The 22,505-nt window shown below is 39.4% G+C and overlaps 1 long non-coding RNA gene across 1 annotated transcript in view; it reads left to right on the forward strand.

The window, feature by feature from the left end:
- LOC120410027 overlaps positions 1-22,505 on the forward strand; it is a 270,677-nt gene that overhangs the window by 63,840 nt on the left and 184,332 nt on the right. The window contains exon 3 of the long non-coding RNA XR_005601950.1: positions 12,251-12,384. This is a non-coding gene — a long non-coding RNA (uncharacterized LOC120410027). The remainder of the gene's footprint in view (positions 1-12,250; positions 12,385-22,505) is intronic.

Here is a 22,505-nt window from a genome sequence, read left to right on the forward strand (position 1 = left end):
TTACATGCGTAAAGAAAAACTTAGGCAGAATCTAGATACCCAAATCCAAGGGAGTGATTCAAATGCTCTGTGCAGAGACCCAGAGACTGCACTGTTGAGGCTTCTTATGTTGCTAAGACCTCAGTGTTCTGCTGATTCATGTGCTCCCCAGAGTTGTCTCTGTAGCACAGAGGATACAGTGTCATGCAGGTATGGCAGTACAATAGGTATTAGAAAATGAACTGCTGTAGCTAATGAGGTGTAGAAGATCTGATACAACCAGCTTATCATAGTTCTGCTCTTACAGATCTGGGATGTTAGAGAACATGTGCAGTCCACAGAGAACAAGAATTTGGTGCTGCTACACCTGAATGCAGTTGCTGCTTTATTTCAAATTGCAGAGGTTTGTGCTTTCATTGATGCAAGATCTACTTCAGACTTAATGAAAAAGAAAAAGTGATAGAAGGAGAATTTTGAAGGAAGAAAACAGTAAATCCTTTATTTTCCTGCCTTCCCATTGTAAAGAGTCCACTCATGATGTACAAATAAATTAAAATTCATTAGTCAGGTTACTTGCAATGTCTAGAGATGTACTGTTTTAATGCACTAGCAGTGGGAAGATGCTTAAAAATGGTACACTGAGCTAAGAAATAATAGCACAAATGTTTAAAAAACTGCACTGAGATTCAAGTGTTGTCTTTGAATTCTAAATGCTGCTAGTTTAAATTTTACCTGTCCTCTCAGGGAACTTAAGTGTCTTGGCAAGACTTCACTCATACATAGAGTTTCATTCCACCCTGTAATAGTTTCCACAAAATTCTAAGTGCTGTGGAACTTTATGTTCACATCTTTAGTGTCCCAGATAAGAAACTGCATATTTTTGTTTATTGTAGATTGATTTATAGTAAAAAAAACACCAAACCAAATTAATCTGTATGTTGGCTGGTAGCAAAAATATAAGAAAAATTGGTGACATCATTGTTCTTTACCTGGTAAGTTATTTCCTTCTGCTGTAAAGTGGATGGTTTGGAGCATACCTGAACAAGCTGGAAAATCCTACAAGATTTCTGAGTGGAAATGGGCATAATATTAAATGAAGGCTGATTAACTTAAAATTATATTTGGATACCCATAAAATGAGCAAGTGGTGAGACTAGAGGATTCATAAGGCAGCTGACAGAAATCAAACCTGTCTGATTTCATATGTTCTGAGTACATTTAACTGATGATCAGGTGATGCTTTCAGAAGATGACACAGTACAAGTTGTTTACAGCCTTCTGTGAGCAGCTTTATACATTGCATTTTCCTCACCCAAATGTCTGAAGACCAGATTAAATCTGTTTCTTCCAGAGAGGCCAAGATTTTCCAGGGTTTTCAGTGCTTGCAGTGATTTATAACATGGGCCAAAGTCCATTTGCTGGACAGGAGCAATCCCTCCTCAGTATGTTAGGAATTACACAATTTGTCTCACTGATGTGTTGATTTCATCTTATTCATATGTGAGAAGGTGGTTAATTCTTTTACTTGAGTATCTTCTAGGAATTGTGTTAACTTATGTGCATGAAGTTTGGCTGTGAACTGTAATGAGAGCTCTGCTGGGTGAAAATGTAAGTGTGACCCTCTGCACAGGGGAGCCTCCATCACTCTTTTGCTCCTTCACTAATAGAGCTGGGGAGCAGAGTCCGGTGGAGCTGAGCAACTGGTGTAGGTGACAGCCCAGCCAGGTGTAGAAAAGGACTTGAATGTACAGACTAACATCATTTGAACAAGAAGTCCCAGGGATTTTTTTACAGGAAATTATTCCAGAGAGTGTCGGGGTCCCTTCCCCCCCTGCCATGTGGTCCTGGGAGAGGGGCCCTGGGGGCAGACACAGGGTTTCCCTCGCCCCTGGTCAGCCTCGTTCCCCACTGGTTGTTTTGTGTTCCCCTGCTCAGGCAAGGACCCTCGGGTCCTGTGATTGCAGCAGTTCCTAGGCAGATCCTCAGCCATGCGGCTGGAGAAATAAACATCTCTGAAACATCTATCAAGAACTGGTCCATATATATTTCTTTTCACGGGCCTCGTTGTCTGATACAGGTATTGCAGTTTCCCCACTGTAACAAATGGTAGAGAATTGCGAGCAGAATGATCCCCGATCCCTAAGGACAGCGACTGATTTGTGAGTAAACTCTGGATTTCTCTTCTTGTTTTTGTTTTGCTATTCCATATCTAAACTATAGAGGAACCGTGGAAAGACTGTTGGCTCTCCGAGCCACATATGGATATTTATCTTAAACTTGAAAAAATTCTTGAACAACGATTTGTAAATTCTAGCTTAATTCAAGCTCAAAAGGAACTGAAACACTTCCTGGCATGGCTGTTTAAGAACTTTTTCTATGTTTCTTGGGATTTAATTCTTACCAAAGACTTTTGGAAGACTGTTTGGACACAGTTAATTTCTGAGTCAAAATTTATGCCGATGGAAGAATATTTTCGTGAATATTATTTAATTACTGAGACTGTTGAGCAATGTCAGCTGTGTCCTGGCGAAGGGAAGCCTGCCTCAGGGACCGTGCGACCCAGGCCACGTGGACCAAGTGCTCTCTGAGCAGCAGCGAGGCAGTTCCCACACGCGGATGGAGCGACGCGAGCTGCAGTGTCGGCAGCAGAGCGAGGTGTGGCAGGAGTGGGGCGATCCAGCAGTGCCCGCACGGCGCAGCCCAGCGCGTGATGGAGCGAGCCCTGTGAACGCCCGACCGAGAGGGGTGGCATGCGGGCGACGGCTGGCGGTGGCGGCGGCGGAGCGGAGCCGCACCTCGCCGAAACGCGTGCTGGACCAGGGCGCGGGAGGGTTGTCACTCGGGGGCCCGGCCGAGACGTGGGTACAGCCCCAGGCAGCGGCAGCGCAGCTGAGAGCAGAGGCGGTGGCGCGCAGGAGCTGAGCAGCGTGGCCCGGCCTGGCCTGCGCAGCCCCAAATGCGACCCCGGGAAGAGCGTGCAGGCACGAGCAGCCCCAACGGCCCCAGCAGCCCTGGCAATTCCAATACGGAAGTGAGCGAAAATGAAAGAGAAAGCAAAAACGCAGTGAGACAGGAAACAGCAGCCAGTCGGAAAAAGGAAAAAAATCACTGTAGCTAAGGTTTTAGGAATAGTAAAATGGTATAATGTTAAACAAAATTAAGGTTTTATAACGAGATGTGTCAACCAAGAAGACATATTCGTTCATAGAACTGCTATTAAAAAGAATAACCCTGAAAAATACATCCCAAGTTTAGGAGATGGAGAAGTAGTAGAGTTCAAAATTGTGCAAGGTGGAAAAGGGTTGCAAGCAGGAGAGGTCACTGGGCCTGGTGGCGTTTCTGTGAAAGGCACTATATATGCTAAAAATCATAGTCATGTTAGACAATATCTCCATTATAAGCCCCCCTACAGTCTCCCTTTCCTAATCCCACCTTTCCCTTTCACCCTATATCCTGTTACCCCCAGTGTATTCCCAATCCGTTTTTCACCCATGGTTTCCCTCACAAAACCATGCCTTTGCCGATTGTTTCCCCAAAAATCGCTTTCCAATGCCGAGTGGGGGATGAAGAGGGAGAGGGAAGAAATTAACTATTGTTGTTAGAGTTCCAACAGGTACAAATGGAAGAAACCCTCTCCTGCCTCAGTTTCCCTACAAAGCATGCCCAGAGAGTCCTGTCTCCCTTCTGTCAGCCTTAAGACGTTCCAGAGAATCTGTTTGGACATTTAAAGACTCAGGAGGGTGGCTTGTTTTGTTTTGAAACTGTTCTTGTTATGTTTATCCAGTTGTTTTCAATGTTAAGTTTTAAATCTCTTTTTGTTAAAAATAAACAGATGAAATGTCGGGGTCCCTTCCCCCCCTGACATGTAGCCCTGGGAGAGGGGCCCTGGGGGGGAGGCACAGGGTTTCCCTGCCCCTGCTCAGCCTCGTTCCCCGTGGGTTGTTTTGTGTTCCCCTACACGGGCAGAAGGACCCTCGGGTCCCGTGATTGCCTCAGTTCCTAGGCAGAGCTCCGGCCATGTGGCTGGAGAAATAAACATCTCTCTGAAACATCTATCAAGAATCAGTCCATAGATATTTCTTTTCCATGGGCCTCATTGTCTGATACACGTGTTGCAGTATCCCCACCGTAACAAGAGAGGATTCTTCTGATAAATTGCCTTAGATTAATTTTCTGCACAAGGTCTCAGGCAAGCCTGTGCAAGACAAATAACACCAGAAGTTGCTATCTCAGGGGTTAATCAGGAAGATTTACATTTAAATTCATACTCTACTGTAATCTAAATTAGCTTCTCTGTGTAGGTCAATCTTCACCTCTGTCAAGATGCTGGAATTTCCTTTTCTAGTTAGTCTTATAAAAACCCCAAAATGTATTAGTAAGCATAGTTATTCGCTCCCCCCCATCCTAGGCAACTTGAAATTGTCCCTAGATGACAATCTCTGTTTTTAATACAGATTACATGGTACCCAAGGTTTTGAATAAATGACACTGACTGTTAAATTAACTGGTGCTAGAAGTCAGTGGCAGCATTGTAATGAACTGTTACTAGATCATTTACAGTCAGGGAGCAACCGTACAGCATTTACGTGCATATGCTGGTCTACTGACATGGAAATTGCTCCGACACATGAGAGCTACGTTAGCTGTGGAAATTCTATACTGAAGCCAATTGCTACACTTCCCAAATGCCACAGGCAAACCTGCTCTAACCCAGCAATCCCATTCCATAATATAGACTTCCATGTACTTTAGGGCACAAAACCAGAATGTATCATGCTCTGTTAAAATATTTAAGTTGCTCTTCAGTTGATGTCTTCTCTCCATTCCAGCTGTAGGAGACAGGAATTTGAAGATGGTTCACTCTAGCCAAATTTTGCATTGTTTAATTGAGCAAAATATTCAAAGGGCAATATAATTCAATATCTTTTCTCTTTTCCAGTTAATTTAAAGTGAAGTGATATGCAGAGCTCTTCCTCTGTCATATTAACCTAGGGAATAGAACAGCTGTACTTTCATAAGTTTCCTTCCTGGATCTCCAAAACATGTATTCTTCCATGGGAATTAGAAGATAGATCTTCTGTGTGCAAGAGGATGTTTAAGATTGACATTGATCTTGTTTTGGAACACTGCTGGGAGTCTGTGGATTTCAAGGAAACACTTGAGGACAGCAGCACATACTCATAGCTTCTCCCACCTGCCCTCCCACTCCTTGACAAATACCTAAATCTGTCATACTTAGTGCATTTTACTCCTCATCTGTAAATGCTTTTAGGCAGAAAACCATGGACTTTTTTACCAAACCCTGAAGACTGGGGTTGAATTTTGAGTTCACTAAATGTTCCTTTAAAAAAAAATTAGAGAAAACAAAACAATTATTAAACCATCTGCATTAAGCCCTGTTGACAGGTCAGAAAAGAACTGGGACTAACAGAGCCTAAAACTTTTAATAAAAATTCTTTATTTATAAAAGTAAGCACAGGAAACATTATAATGATGCTTCTTCCAAAACATCGTTTTCAGAATACAATTCCTGTGAATTATTATGGATTAAAAATCTGCTTTAAAGTTATTTTGGGCATGTTTAAAACTCCACCTCCTCCCTTTGTTCTGCTTTCTTCTGACAGATAAGTAGCAAGGTGACTATATTTTGAAGTCACTCTTTTATTGATATAAAAATAATATTTTATATTACTGTGTCTTGTTCCTTACCCCTGAGGATCTCAAAGCATATTATATACCATATTGTGTCTGTAGCAAGTGGTTTGCTTCCTACTGACAAATGTCCACTTGTGAGGCAAATGCAGCAACATATCAGAATTAATTTGAGGGGTCGGTTCTGAGGCCCAATGGGAATTTCTTTTGGTACGTAGGGCAGATTTTCTTATGCAACTGAATTTGAGCATGAGCTTGAGGATACAAGAGAGGCAGGGGTCTCATACCCAGCCTCCTTCTGTCACATGCAATGTAGAATCTCATCAAAATGCTATTTGATATGTAGATGAAGTTAGCTATGCTGAGTGTTTGATGCCGAAGTTGGAAAGTGTCAGGTGTTGCTATTTAGGCTTTTTAAGAATCAAAATGTGAACTCTTTCTTCACTTTGGCTAAAGTTGTAGGGACAGTGTAGAAAAGTGTTAAATCTCGTAGTTCAGCCAGTTTCTGCTAATCAGCTGGAACCTGGGAACAGCACATACACACTCTCTATCTTAATTGCTGATTAAAATGCATTAGATAAAATCCCCTATGTCAGGACATATATTCCAGTACTGAATGAGCTGTTGAGTGTGTACAGCACATCAAAGTGATAAGGAGAGAGCATTTTTTACAATCCAGTTAGAACCATGCCAACACAACACTGTATTGCCTCAGTAGTCCTCCTGAAAGATTTGGATGTTAAGTCAATCACATATAATCAGTGGAGATGTGAACTTAAGTTCCTCTGAGTGATTGGCAGGGAGGCTCTGTGCTGGAATAGCCTTGCTCTTGTAGAACAGAGAACTCCATGACTAAATGCAAGGCCTTAGATTCTGTAAATGGGAGGGCTCAAAATTCCCAGGAAGCAATTTGTTTGTCCTCAGAAAGAGTACATGGCTAAGCATGGTTTCTGGCTCTATTTGTATTGATTATGTAACAACAGGTTGTACCATCTGTTCAGCGGTGGTCTATCGTGCTTCTTGCTTCTGTCATATATTTCTTTTGCTAAACTTACCTTTGGGTTTCAGTTTAGATTTGAGGTAATGGTTGTTTCAAGAGAAAAATGAGCACTGATCTTCTCCTGGTCTCTCTTATATTTTCTTGAAGTGTCTTTCTTCTATTTGATGGGTGGACAGCAGCATTTTTAACAGATGTTTTTCACAGGCTATTGCATAATTATTTTTCAAGTGGCTTCTAAAAGCAGATGTTTCCATGTCTTTGATCTTTCCCCTCCTGACACTTTAACACAAACAGCAGATTCCGCTGCTGCTGTCCTTTAGGTCCAGTGAAAGAAAATACCATAGCAGTGATGTTGATTTTTTTTTCAGCCTATTTAGCAATAATAAACATGTACAGGCGCAATTCTCCTCCCTTTCTCCCTTTCTCCCTTGTCACTAGCATTGCTTACAGATACTATCTCAGGTTTTCTCTTTTATAAATGCTGCCTTTCTCCAAGACCTTTGTCCACAATTTAGTATTTGGTCTTTATTTTCTTCTACAACTTTCTTTCTAGTAACATCCTGAGTGTGAAACTGTGAATCTTTTACTCTCTGGAACTTCAGTGTACAATTTTTTACCTCATGCCGATGTAGATCCCAACATCACTGTGGCATCTCCATCGTTGTGAAGACCTTTTGGCATGATTTTTTTTTTCAAACAATCTCATTTTATTTTCCTCTCTTGTGAATAGATATTCAACAACTGGACTTTTCCATTGTTTGCAGAAATAACCCTGCTTACTTGTAAACCATTTTGTAAGATGACTTCCTAATTTGACTACTTGTTCCTCAAAGACTAAGGGAATGCAACTAAGAATGAAATAAAGGGCAGGCCCAGACAAGTTTAATCCAGCCATAATTTATCATTACAAAAGATGAACTCTAGCTGTTCGTCTAAAATTATGACAAATGCTTGAATCAAGAAAACAAAAGTTTTCTAGTAAATCTACTCTGTATCTTAATTTAAACCTGATAGATTTTGCCTCCAGCAGGTAGATCATCATCTGATGATGTAATACTACAGCTACCTGACAGACATTGCTCATTTCTCATTCTGGCTTATTTACTAATTAGTGGGGGTGTAGTAACAAGGGTTCTGTTTTCTTCGTCTGGGCTTCCTACCACTGATTGGAACCCTTTGAGCCATTCAGCCAGTTGTCAGTCCACCCTCCTCTCCACTTACTTAGCTCATATTCATCAGTTTTTCTGTAAGAATGATATTGGAGATAGTGCCAAAGAAAGTGTCCAAAGTCAAAATAAATTACATCCACTGCCTGTCCACCAGACTAATCTTATCATAGAAGGGGTGATTTCCTCTTCCTAAATCCATGCTGACGACAGTCTGTCACTTTCTTGTCCTGAGTATGTTTGGAAATGGCTTCCAAGATTTGCTTCAACACCTTCCCATGGAACCTCTTTCCTAGTAAAGACTGAGGTAAAGAAGGCATTGACTATAAAATCATAGAATCACGGAATCAGGGCACCATAGAGCAGCACATGTTGAGGAGGACACTGAAAGGACATGAATGGTCCAACCTTTTGCAAAAAAAGGTCTCTAGAGTTGATTTTCTAGCTCCCTGTTCACTTGTGTCTCCAGTGATGGGGGCTCTACTGCATCCCTTAGGAGGTTGTTACAGTGACTGATTGTTCTTATTGTGAAAAATGTTTTTCCTATCTCAAGATGAGTGAGCTGGCCTTTTTGATGCACCCTGTATCTTCCAGCAGCTGGCCCACTTTTCCCCTGGTTTTCCTTTTGCTGCCTCTGTGCTTTTAGAGGCTTTTCTTGTTCCCTTTCCCATCCTTCAGCTGCTGGTGGGCTTTGGCTTTCCTAATCTGATCTCTGTGTGATTAAACAGTGTCTTTGTATTCTTCCTAGGTCCACCTACCTCTGTTTCCATGTCTTGTATACTTTCTCTTTGTGTTTGAGTTTTGTCGGGAGCACCCTTTTCATCCATTCAGGCTCCCGGCCACCTTTGCTTGAGTTCCTGCGCAATTTTGGGGATAGACAATTTTGGAGCATAGATGAGGTGATCTTTGAAAATTAACACTCTGTCCTGGACCCCTCTATGCTCCAGGACTGTCTCCTACAGGATTCTTCCTGAACAGGTTCTTATCAGGCCAAATTTGCTCTTCTGAAGTCTAATGTTGTGATTCTTCTTCTTGCCTGATTCTCTCCCCTCAGGATCCTGAATTCCACTATCTCATGGTCACTGCAATCCTGTCACCCAACCTTCAGGACTCTGACCATTTCCTCTGTATTTAATACTTCTGTTTGTGGCACCAGGAGGACAGCTTGAGTGAATGCAGATATCAGGAATCTTTGAGTCTTCTTATTTTTCTCTTTCTCAATGAAAAGTTTGAAGCTTCACGAAACCTCTTTTTTTTCCCCCCTTTTGCTTTTTCTTATTTCCTTTGTTGGTGATTATCTTAGTGTTTTAATTTTCTGGCAAACTTAGTGATCACTTCTCCAACAAAAACAATTTTTATCAGTTTTATTATGACACAAAAGTTTGGTGAAAAATGAATTTGCATTTGATTTTTCATGTTGTTTTTCTTTTCCCTGAACTATTTATCCTGTATCTAATTGTGTTTCTTGCTGTGTAATAAGTCCTGATGACCACAAAAGGGTGGAACATGACAGAACATGTAACAAATGAAGATGCTCTTTGTTTCAAATTTTCTGTTCTCCAGGTATCTATTGAATTATCTACTCATTAAGATGTTCTACTTTATCTTGTCTTTCTCATCTGTTTTTTCAGGCTCAAATTTCTTTTTAAAGTGCTGCTAGGCATTCTTAAGCCAAAAAAAAGAGACATGTTTACTTCAGCAAGTAGAGATATAAATGTAGTCTTGCAAAAGGAACCAACTGGTCAGCCTTGTAAAACCATGGGAAACTTTCTTGCATATTACAGAAAATGAAAGAAGAAAGTTTGCTAACTGTAGTATGTTTGTTAACTACGTGGAGCAGTCTAACCATAATCCCAACTGCAAAAAAAAGGAGGAAAAATAAAAAGCTAGTGGCTGCTGCACTGTAGTATTTCCTTCTTTTCCAAAGCATAATCCAACTTTTTCTTGAATTAATGTACACAAGTCACTTTAACTGCTGGCTGTATAACTTTTGACACTTTGTTTGATATTCCAACCAATCTTTGTATAAAATATTTTCTGAATTGTTTATAGGTTTGTCCTCCTGCCCAGATTATTCCATAATCTCTTGTTTTGAAAACAACTGTACTTACAGGGATGTTATTAAGTAGTTTGGGCCTTAGACTGAAAGGTTGTGGTTAGTCGTCAGGAGATTAATAGAATTTAGAATCATTAGACACATGTTTATCAACAGCTGAAAAAGAATAAAATAAATGAGGCAATTCCACCTAATAATATTCCCATGTAATGTTCTTATTATGCAGTATGACAATGATTTAAGTTTTCACAATGAACTCTTTTTTAATTTTTAAAATTCCTGGAGATATAGATTCACTGAGAAATAAGTGACTTCTTAATTACTCTCTCTGCACTGAATGTAGGATGGAAAGGGAACTAGCTGAGCATCACACGAGGTTGATGATGACTGTGACTATTTCTGCTAAATCTTTTTCCACTTTCAATGTGTGGATTATGTTGCCAAGGTAGGTAGGAATTTTTGGACTCTCATAAATTGCAGAGTCATGGAATTTGGTTGTAATCTGGTGTCAAGACTTGTATACAAGGGTGTAAGTAATATTTTCATTTGCTGAAGAGTATACTTAGATGAACCTTGGTTTTTTATTTGCTTATCTTGGGGAGGAAACAAAGTAGATGGAAGGCATTGCCATTTTTTAATCTGACCTGGCTCTGCCTGAAGTCAGTGATGCTCACTGTGCAAAAAACCCCTCTGAACTCTCTTTGGAGGTTTTTATTTGCCATCTGAAAGCATTGATGCTTTAAGACTGGATGTGGCACTTAGTGACATGGTTTAGTTGATAAGGTGGTGATAGGTCTTAGGGTGGACTTGAGGATCTCCAAGGTCTTTTCCAACCTAGTTGATTCTGTGATTCTGTAACATTGTTTTGTGTCTGGGATAAATAGATCTGTGGAATAGGTTTAATTAGTTCAGATGCAGCATTTCATTGATATTTCTGAATAGTGCTAGTTTTTGGAAAGGGAAGATGTGAACTCATCCTTTTTTAGTCATCAGAGAATCTAAAAAGGATATTTATTCCTCATAGCCATAAGACTAAATCTGTATGTGAATGATCCAGCTTTGTTCCTAGGCAATAAATAACACATGCTGCTAAAAATAACCAGCCATCTACCCCAGTTGTTTAAAAGGGGGAGGAAGGTTTTGTTAAAGGGGCAATTAAACTTGCAAAATAAAACACTTAAAAAACTCAGGAAATTGCAAAATGAACCTTTGTGCTTCTCTGTGTACTTTCATTAAGTTACAGGTTTTAACTGCATGGAATTTAACTAAGTTAATGGTTTCAAATTGTCCGGAATTTATGTAACACCTTTAGAGATATTTAATGAAAATGAGGCTCAGAATAATTAGTAATTGATAACTGACTGAAGATAGGTGAGAAAAAGGTAGTGACTAGCTTTAGAAAGGAGGCGAAAGAAATGTTAGAAAGAATAGACTGATCAATATAAATACAATTTCCCTCCAAATTCTGGAGAAATTGCAAACAACCTAATTTTAAACACATAGAATATACAGAAAACAGCACACAATATATGAATAACAGTCAGAAGCAAATTGTGTCTGTTGTCAAACTGTGTCAAGCCAATCCACACCAGGGCAGCAGACCCTGGATACAGAAGAGTTAGCAAGTCTATGTAGATTTTAGTAAGATCTTTGATGTTGTTTTATATGTCATTCTAATGAGAATCAAGGAAAATATTCTCAACCTACTATGGAGTGGGTGCAAAAGGGGCTTAATAAGGGTGTCTAAATAGTACTTTTCAGTAGTTCTTTGAGGTATTGAATGAGTATCTGTTGAGGCCTCCCGGTATTCAAGGTTTTAAGTAGTGTCCTTTATGATGGTATTGAATAGGCTTATAAAATTTGCAATTGAAACTAACTCTATATGCACTAAAGAAAATAATTAGAATTCAAAAATGCATTTAGAAATGAAGTTCAAACATTGTTTGACAGACAAGTAGAAGTTATTGCACTTAGCCAGGAATAATCAACTGTGTAAATGCAGAATGGACAACCCAAGTAGAAACTGTAGAAAAGCACTAAGTTAACAGTGGGTCTGAAGCTGAATGTTAAAAGATGATTTTTAAGGAGAGATCAGAATGAATCTTATTAACCTAAAGAAGAGAAAACCAAAGAGAGGACATAGCTGGAGAAGAACTAATAGCATTAACTGTAACAAGAAAGGTTCTGATTAGAAGTAAGGAAAACAGTTCTAATGACAAAGGAGGTGAAGTGCTGAAACAGATTGCCTAATGTTAGCTTGGAGCATCCATCAACAGATGAGACAAACATCTGTTAGGAATGACATGGTTATAACTGAGCCTGCTGTACTGTGGGATGAGGGGAAATGGGTAACCTTTGGAGTGATTCTGTGTTTCTGTTTATGACATTTTCTTGCAGAACTCTTATTAAAAACAAGAGTTGCAAGTGGAACACTTGTGGTTCCTGCCTTCTGCACACTGAGTATTTTTACTGCAGTGTATGGAATCTCCATGAGTAGAAACACAGTGGCAGTTGTTCACTGCATTTAGCAGGTAAGCTTTTTGCTTCATTCACTCAATTATCATTCATACTGTGTGGTGTGGTTTTGACCCAAAATTCATCAACAGGCAGAATGGGTTAATAGAAAGGGTAGGCAACCAGTCCTCCTTGCTTTGCCACTGACTTTTTGTAATCCAGTTTAAATCCCTTGGGCTCCCTTTGGATTCTTTCCCATGTTTTGTTTGCTGAATTTTTAAGTTTTTTTTTCCCCTACATGATTCAAGGTCTTGCTTGATGCAAGCTCTGGCAAGAAGGGATTATGCCACTGTGGGTGGTTGTGTATCACCTGGTATCAGAGTGCTTCAGCTTAATTGAATATTCACTGTGCTACCATATTACAAGTAATGAGCCACAGTAACAGACACTGGAGACCACAAGTCTTCCTGTTGCCTCCAGTGGAAGTAATTGAATCAGGCCTTGAATGAATGAAGAGGGGATCTTAAAAGGATATTCTTGGTCAGTAGTCTCTCCAAATGTCTTCACGTCCTTGTGCCATCGTATTCTCCCGTTCCCATTTGCTTGTGTGAGCTGTCATCTTACTCTGTTTTGATGTGTCCCTGCTGTAGCATTTTGAAATACAGAATGCATGAAATATGCCTTTCATATGAGCATGAATTTTAGTTTTGTTCAGACATGTCTGTGGTCAAAATCTGCTATTCTCTGTCTAGTCTTATAGTTCAGAGGCCACTCTTTCAACTTATCTAGGAAAGCATATTTTCCTAGAGAACTGGCTTGTACATGAGGTATATAGAGAATGGAACATTTAAAAAATTATGTGTAACTCATACACAAATGTTGGGCTAATAGTACAAGTCATAGTGTGCCTCATTTCAGAATCTATTTTTTACCTTTTCTGTCATTTAAAGCCAGTATTTCTTTAAGTTTTACATAATGTATTTTTTCATTGGGAAAAAAACCCCAGAGTCTAGATAATGGTGAGACAGCTTAAAAATAATTGTAACTAGGAACTGGGCCATGATTAAAATTGTTCAGCTGTTCATTTTATTGTTTGTTCCCAAAACCTTAAATGCACTCTCTGAGAACAATAACAACAGTTAGCATGTAACTCCGTATGGGCCAATTCATGCAGTCCTCTCTCAGCCTTTTCTTCCTGCAGAAAAACTCCTGTTTAGGGAGCTTTGTAAGGAATTCAGGGCTGGAACTATCTCTTCTAACTATTTTGTAAAAATAACATGGAAACTACCAAGGAGAAAGGAGAAAAAAGCAGAAAAAAGAAACAAAATGAAGTCTACTTTACCAGCATATTTGGATTTGAGGGAGTGAATAGAACAGAACAGGCTGTGATATCTCCTTTGGATAGTACCTGCCTCTTTGTTAGCCTCTGTGAAATGTGTGGGATATTTGCTGTTGGGTTTCCTACAAGAGGGATGAATTTCTGCAATGAGGGTTATTGTGATAGGAACTGCAAAAAAAAAAAAACCATACAGAAAAAAGTTGATGGCCAGTAGCTACAGTAAAACAAACAGGTTTTGTAGGTAAGAAATCATATTAGCTGCTGCTTGAACTTAGCTGAGTTGTAGAAGGTGGCAGCTTCTTCAGGCAGTGGCTGGTTGACCTTCATGGTTGCTTAGACTGCCAGATTGATTTGGCTTCTTTGAATCTACAGTAGCTAGGCACTTTCATTATTAAAAATTGACTTTTCTCCTACATGTCTTCAGAAATCTTGGTCTGTGTTTCCACCTGCATAACAAACTTCTAAGACTGATGGTGAAATGCAGGGAATTGTAACCTGTTGTGTCTGAGCTCAGAAGTGATGAGCCACATTATGGTGGGATTCTCAAAACTCCATTCATTGCTGTTCAACAGCTGCTGGAAGATAGAGTCTTGAAGGCACTTGAGAAAGTTGCGCCCAAAGAACCAATCTGTAGCCAGCTGGAGTGTGTACAAAGACTACATAGTTCACAATGCCTTTCCACTATAAAACCTCTTATGACATCCTTAATCTTTTGACATCACTGAATTTCAGCTGGGTAACCAAGTGTGTATGGGATGCACAGTTGGGTCCTTTTATTACTTAATTTAGGAAGAGCATAATTTTAATCTTTTCTCTCAGGAGAAGTATTGAAACCTCATACACGTTTTAGGATGAGTAAGGATGTGGTGTCACTCACAGTAGGAACCTCATTTAGAGCCCATTGATGTCAATGGAAACACTTCCCTTTGCCTCAGTGGGCTGTGGACCAGGAATATGCAAGAGTAAGTGAACTAAGGATTCTGCTGACTGTATCATATAGTATATGCTGTACAGTTTTACTAAAATAAACACATTTACTTAGCTAAAATACTTAATGTTTAATTTAAAAAACATAATATAAAAAGAATGGATTTTGCTTTACTGATGTTTTAAGCTTTAATTTAATGTAACATAGTGAAAAGAACATCAAATATTCTAGTTTTGTTTCATTAGAACCAGATGGTCCATGAAAGACTTTTGGCGAAACTAGAGTTGGGAAAGCTTGTAAACTCTGACTAGCCTGAAAATGTGCTCAAAATTGCTCTATGAGATGATATGACCAGTTTTATAATGTGAAATTCTTTGGCTGTTTTACTAACATCCTGGTAAGGTGTTGTACAATTTAGGCAATTACAAGACACTCTTTTGGATGCTACTGTCATTATTGTTCTGCTTTGGAATTGGAAAAACAACGAAATTGATCTAATGCAAGTGCAGTATCTGAGAAAACATCACAGTGATGTTGTTAATGAAGAACTAATGAGGACAAAGAATTGTTATTACTTATTAGTGACTAATTTTTTTATATGATGAGACAAATTTGTTTGTCTCAAAAAATTTAAAAATCCCAACAAAATCCCCCAACCCCAAACCTCATGACCTTCATCCTGAAAGAATGATAAATCTTTTCTCTTTACCATTACAACACTGTTGGTATGTAAATGTACATCTCCAGCTGACAGTGATCAGACAGAATATTAAATGATTTAGTCCAGAATGAAATATTAAAGTAATAATGACCATCAGGAATGACAGATGCAACTTGTATTTGCTTCAGTATTGTTTTCACTGCAGTCCTGTGGCAGTCCTTCTGTGTCCTGGAAGGTATCGTGTGTTTTGATGAATGGAAGGCAGAGGCAGTTTTGATGAGATAGACAGATAGGAAGTGAAACAAATTGCTCAGGAGAAATACAGGTAACCTGCAATATATTTCCTCTTGCTAATAGAAATTGAGAGAAAAACAAATGTGCATAATAGTTCACTAGGGTTCAGCTATATTTAAGGTCAGAGGTAACTTTTATGGCATTCTGCCCTGACTTACATAACAGATTGCCAATTGCAACCACTAATCTGCAATTGAATCAGAGCATATCAAGTGTCTTTGGTTGCTACTCTTAAAGGTCTTGATTACATTATACAATAGTTTCATACCTGGGGCATTAGGAATGGATTTTCAAAACTTTTTTCCTGTGATTTCCTACTAATCCTTCTCAGGTGAGAACTTCTTGCCTGCGCTGTGTTAGTGGTTTCATTGTTCCTAACTAAGCTGTTTTCATGCAGGAGGCAAGCAGGATCAGGTTCTCTGGGCAGGTATGTCTTAATTTCAGGACTGAAACATGGCCTTGCTCTAAGTTTTGCAAATACAGATCAAATTCATTTCAATGGGAATACTCAATGAGTAAGGGCTGGGACAGAAAGTCCTTTCAGGAAGTTAAAGTGCCTTTAAAAGAAAACCACTTTTGCAACCATGGCAATATGAGGTCTATAGTAGGCAACACAAATGCTTGATTCAGCAGCATTGTATCTCTGAACAAGTCACAGTTATAATTTTTGTATGACATTTAGTTTCTTTCTAACTGCATGCCTAAATCCCTGGTATCTCTGCTAGCCTGATATTTTTTCCCCCAAGTAGCTGTATATGTAGGTGTGTGTGCAAACACATATTTTCATGCATATGTCTGATAGGGGGTTGTGAATTTATATCACTGATTTGCACAACAAAGTCAGGTGGGTATATATAGCCCTGCAAATATTGACAAGTCCTTTGGTCTTCTGTAGTTTCACAGTAGGGTGCTGGTTTAGGATTTTCTTTGCCTTTAATCTGTCTGGACTTAGGACCTTCCTTTTCCTTTGAACATTAAGGTCTAGTGAATCAGGCACCCCAGACTTCATCCATGGTAATTGACAATTTTCATATATTAGAGAGTTTAAATGAAAAGTTTTATTGCCTCTACATGCTCAACCAGACTCTTTTAGAATTAAAGATAATGAAAAAAACTTAATGATCATTAAAAGGCATGACTTGCACAATTCTCTGTACAAAATCATAGAATTGTTTTGGCTTTGCCTTATTAGGCATTAGAGCTTATTTGAAAGATAACTTGTATCTTAGTGAGGTTTTTGAAAAACTACTCTGTCTGTCAAGTTTGTCAGGGAACTTGAAACAAGAAAATCTTAATGTGACTTTGGGTTAATATTTCTCAAGAGTGTCTATGTCATAAAACCCAAGACATTCATTTGTATAATTTGGCCTTAGGGTACAGGGAGGAGTGTGGAATAGGCAGAGGAAAATGTACTGGAGTAGTAGAGATTTGGATCAGAGACACTGTCAGAAGCTTGTGAATTTGCACAAAGCTGTATGTCTTAAAAAAATTAAGTGGAAAAAATCTTGACTCAGATGTCTATAACCATTTCTTAATCTGTGACCTACAATCTGTCCTTTTAGAAAATACAGACCCTTCAAACCTCACATTGTAAAATCACTGTGGAAATAAGAACTCAGGCAAAGATTTAACTTTGGAGCAAGCAATGAATTTATATTAAAAGATACCTGATTGTTGGTCTGCTGAATGAATTATGTATCCAGACAAGTCCTGCAAAAAATAAAATTCTTCCCTTTAGAACTAATGTGTGTCTTTGCATTGTGTCCCAAGTATCTGGCACCACCGGTGCCAGAATAGGGATCTTGTGGAGATCCTGAGTTGTACTTTCCTCCCTGGGTTCTGCTCTTGCTTTAGACAGTAGTGAAGGGAATTCCAGTCAAACGATCTTTTCTCCCAGTATATCAACTCAGTGCTGCAGGCCTTTGTGGTTCCAACATAAAACCAGCTGCTGCTCGACCAATTGTAAGCTTAAGTGTTCTCCATGGACCATGTGCTGTGAAGTGACCCATGCACGTGGAGCAGCTCTTGGAAGTCTGTCAGCCACTACCTGCTCTGAGGTATTGACCTATACAAGGAAACTCAGACGTTGTAGAATGCCAAACACCCATTAGTGTTCCTTATAACAACCTTGGGCAAACACAAATAACTGTATACACTATACTGAGCTGTGTAATTACTTGTATTTGTTTTAATGGAGATGGCAGAACAGGCATCTTTTGGCTTCAAAGTACTTTGTTTGTAAATATGAAAGATAGTCTTGAAAATGTCTTACAAGACAACTTGTAAAGTAGGTAGAGACCACTTTTTTCTTCTTCCCCAAGGACTTTATGGCTTCCTTCTGCAATGTAAAGAGAATTAGAATTGTTGGTCTGGCAAATTTGACGGTTGTAAGAAAAAGTTATTGCAAGAGAAAAGCAAATGACATAATGATTTACTTGTGGCCCCATTTTGCAAATTTACATTTTGCCCTTAGGTCAGGAGATACTTAAAAGCTGGTGCTACACAAACCTGTGCTTTGCTCCTAGAACTAGCAGATAAAACACACGGTAAATACTGAAACCTCAAACAGAAAAAGCTGTTTTCAGAGTGTAGGTTGGAGTCTAGGAAGTCAGGAAAGGGGAGAAGGAAATACAGACATTTTCATTATTGCTTTAAAGTTACTTTGCATATTAGCTCACAATGTGATTCTGTAGCTCTGCATATGAAGAAAGAGTGAATTGTAATTTGAAAACATATTAGAGAAATATGCAATAGTCCCTCAAACTGTTTGAATCCATTTAATACCCAGAAGCGAATAACCCAGAAAAATCCATGGTAGTGTTTTAGACTGGCTGACCTACTGAAGGCTACCTAATAGGTGCTTGAGGCCACACATGAAGTAGTAAATGCAAAACCCTGTGAATGGGCAGCCATGTGCACCCTTACAGCCAAAAGAAAACTGCAATTTATTTGAAAGTTATAACCTAGCATGGCCATACTAACCAGGAATTGTCAGGGTAATGTGCAGCAGAAATTCTCATTCTACTTTTCATTAGGTGACAAGTGACATCATGCAGTGTGTACTAACTCTGGTGTTGACTTTGTGCCTTGGGGAAGATGTTGGAGAAGAGCACAAAGAGGAATTTTTGTGCCAGGGCATTTGTTTGGCATTGGGAAGCTCAGTTCATGTATTCAAGTCGTAACTTCTAAGGGCAGAAGGGAGCACAGTGAGCCCTCCCTGGTCCTGGTGTAGCACAAAATTTTGAAGAATCATTGCTGCTCTGAAATCTGTTATGTGATTCTGCAATAGCTCCTATGCCAATGCATATCCACAGACAGGATGGTTTTAACGTGAATCAAGCCAGCCAGCCAGCCAGATGTTTTGAGGCACATAATGTAATTATTGATATGAAAATCAAAACAAGGTACCATATAAAGGCAGCCACTGTTAGTTCATTACAGATGAGACCATCAGTCTTGTTGCTGTAACAAACTCTGTATTCATTATTTTAGCTCAGGATATTTTTTTTCTTTGCCTGTTTGGCTGTTCTCTTAATGAATATTGCAAATCATAACCCAAATGATGTGCCTTGAGCTGTCTTAATTTTTGATTTGCAACGAAGATTTCAGGAGCTTGATGTGTGCCATTGCAAAACATTTCCTGATGGAGGAGAGGGGGAGACATGCTATGGAGGGCTGCAGATTTTTTTGTGACCAAGAAGTGAATCAGACCTCTGGTACAGGGTAATCTCCATGCTGTGTTTGGACTTTACCCTGGACTCTCTGTCCTTCACAGGAGATAGTGCTGACTTTGACAGTGTTTTCTTAAAGACCTGAAGTGTTTCAATGAGTAGATTGAAACTTTTGCTGCTAATGATGTATGTCAGCTGTGTTAGATTCATAAATGGAAGGTTTTGGGGAAAGAAGTGAAAACATCCTGAAACTTTGTTTCCAAGTTGATATAAAAATGGACTTTTTTTACTTGCTTTCTTCTCTCCAGGTAATGTCTTTTACCTGTTGAAACATCGTGAACTAGCTTCTGGTTGAAAACAAAAGCAAAATGGAAGAAAAAATCAGACAAGAACTGTCAAACCCAAATGTCTGTTAAAAGCTACTGAGAAATGTTTTCTTTAGTTGAGATATTTCTATTTTTCAATTAAATTATATGCTTTATGCATATTTGACCTTTTTACAAAAAGAACCATAAAGTCTTATTGACTACCACCTGTTGCAATAAAAGTGGAGTTCCAATAAAAGAATTATGAAGCATTTTAGACAAATTAATTAGCTCAGAATCCAATGCAGCAAACATATATGTCCAGTGGCAACTGGGAGTAATATGCAGACACCTGTAAACATCTGCTTTCTGTGTATCATTTACTGTCCAAATATGGCAACCTCATTGTCCCATTGACCTTAAACTTAAGTCATTCATGAAATAAGAACGAGTCACAGTAATTGCTTGGATCAAGCAAAAGACCAAAAGCTCTTGAGCTGTTCACCTTCAGGGCATGCTTTATAGCCCAGCTTCTTGAACAGTTATCTAGGGAGAATTGGGATGGGTTGGCCTCTATGAGATGGGGAGTTGTTGCGCAACAGGATATTCTTGCTGGCTGGTTCTTTCATATGGGTGGAGTTTTGTTGTTCTTATTTTTATTGTTATGGATTGTGAGATGGGGAATTGTTTTTCCATTAGCACAGGCAAAACAACTGCTTTCAGTGTAGAGTGACCTTTTTGATTATGCACATGAACCACAGACAAAAAGAACACAATAAAATACTCCATGGGCAAACACAGTGAGCTTGACTCATCACTATGTTACTCTAGTTCTGCACCAGATCAGTTCAACTGAACAAAGATGGAGCTTTACCACCCATACTGTCTGAAGCATAGGGGTCTCATTCTGCCCCCGACCAGAATGCTGATTTGTAGAGAATGAGCAGTGCTTACTCATTGTGGAGAGAGAATTACTATCCATGGGGATCAAGAGTGTGAAGAAAAGCTTGGCCCAGAATACAGAGATGAAGGATGCATTTCACGTGGTATGTATATCACATACACAACATGGTGTGTCCTGACATGGCGTGTTTTATGAAGAATGTTCTGAACAACTAGACTAAACAAAAAGATCAGTAGAAGTTGCATTTCCTAGTTCTCAATGACCTCCATAATATCAGAGAAGGTGTCAGCACTTTGACTGTTTTACAGAAAATACTTGCCTCTATGTCAGTTCTAGGAAACAGGCCTTCTAATGGGTAGTGGCTGACATAACACATATGTCACACTTATCCTTGTTAGGATGTTTTGAGGCTTTCCTTTGAGTAGCTCCCTACCACAGAAATAAATCATCTCCTCATAGAGAGCAGATGAACAACAACATGTGAAAAGAGGATTTATGGTTGTGGCTGCTTTTCTGACTCCCGTAGGTGCCCCAGACTGCAGTTCCATAGTGCCTCCTAGAGGCACTGGCTCTAGGCAGGAAGGCAGGGAGCTGAACTATCGCTGATGTGTTGGGACAGCTCGCAGTGCCAGCTGTGTATTTACCAGCGTGTTGGCTGATTTCCTCTGCAGCTGTTGTGACTTGCGAATATTTGATCACTTTAATGCAATAGAAATGTTCAGTTCTTGGCCTCTGAACCACTGTAGTGTGTCTGTTAAAACGAGGTTGTGCTCTATGGTTTCTGGCTTGCCTTCATTCCCTCCCTGTGGATGCTACACTAATAGCTACGCCTCACAGGTGAAAAAAGGAATCCTTGCTTTCCAGGAGATGGCAAATCTAGGTGAGAAGTATGCAATTCTATGAAGGACAATCACAGAGCAGCATATTGATTGGCAGACTTGACTACATTGTAAACACTTTTAACCTTCAGTCAAGTTAATGGCTTGCAAAACCCAGACTAATTTGTTTCAGATAACTGATTCCAGTAGGCTGAAAACAAAACAAATTGTACACTGACTATGAAAGCCATGGCTATTCTTCCAATCTCTATATAGTTGCTTGTTAGAAACCTTTTCACCTATGTTGACACTGGGTTACTTCCAGTAGTACAGAAAAGAATGTGGAATACAGATTTAATAGAGGATAGAAAAGGATGAGTTTGGACATTAAACCTGTCACTTCTTATGGCGCTTGGAACCCAGATGGTGTATTTTTGGAATATGCATTGTCCAGCCTTTTTTTTTGCTCTGTAACTTGCCTCATTCAAAGTGGTTAGGACTGATATTATGTGACCTGTTTTGTACAGATCATTAAACATTTCTGAGATGGGTTAAATCATATCAGTTTCTGCAAGGTTTTCACATACTTTCAGAGAATGACCCATTTCTGAGCAGAAAAGCTTCCTGTTGGACACATCCCTTCTGTTCACAGCTGCTTACATCATTGCTTCCCATCTGTGATCCTGTTGTCCTGTTGCAATCACGTTGTTTCCCTGTTCAATTGGGAATGCAGGATAGGACTAATAAAGAAGCAGAAATATTTAATGTATCTTCCAAAAGTCCTTACTGTGACAAGTGGTGTATTCTTTCTGAACAGAGGCTAGTCATTCTGGATAGTGCTACAATTTATTTGGCCAAACTGATGAAGTTAGAAAGTTCATCCTGCTCTTCCTGCTCCCACTTCTATGCTCCTTTCCTCCTGTGTATCTTGGCTCCTTGCACCTGCTCGTGATTTGAGCTCCTGTGGCAGCTCTTGTCTCTTTTTCTGTTTTCTTTATGGTCCTGGTATTAGTATAAGGTGTTTTATTCTTGTCTGTCCATAATTAGAAAAGGCATCTGGATCTTTATGAGGCAATTAAGCAGAAGTGCAGAGCAGTAGCAAAATCAGTTTAACTGGATAGCTGACGTGTAATGGGAATTCCGTCAGAACTGATCCTTGATGGGTGGTAGTTGTAGTAATAGTAAGGATATACTACTAGGTAGAGAATGAGAAAATATGAAATGAAGGAGTTTATCTTGGAGTTGCCTTGCTTCTTGCATCACATCTTCTGGGATTGG

This window comes from Corvus cornix, chromosome 5, assembly GCF_000738735.6.
Source record: "Corvus cornix cornix isolate S_Up_H32 chromosome 5, ASM73873v5, whole genome shotgun sequence".
Lineage (NCBI taxonomy): Eukaryota > Metazoa > Chordata > Aves > Passeriformes > Corvidae > Corvus > Corvus cornix.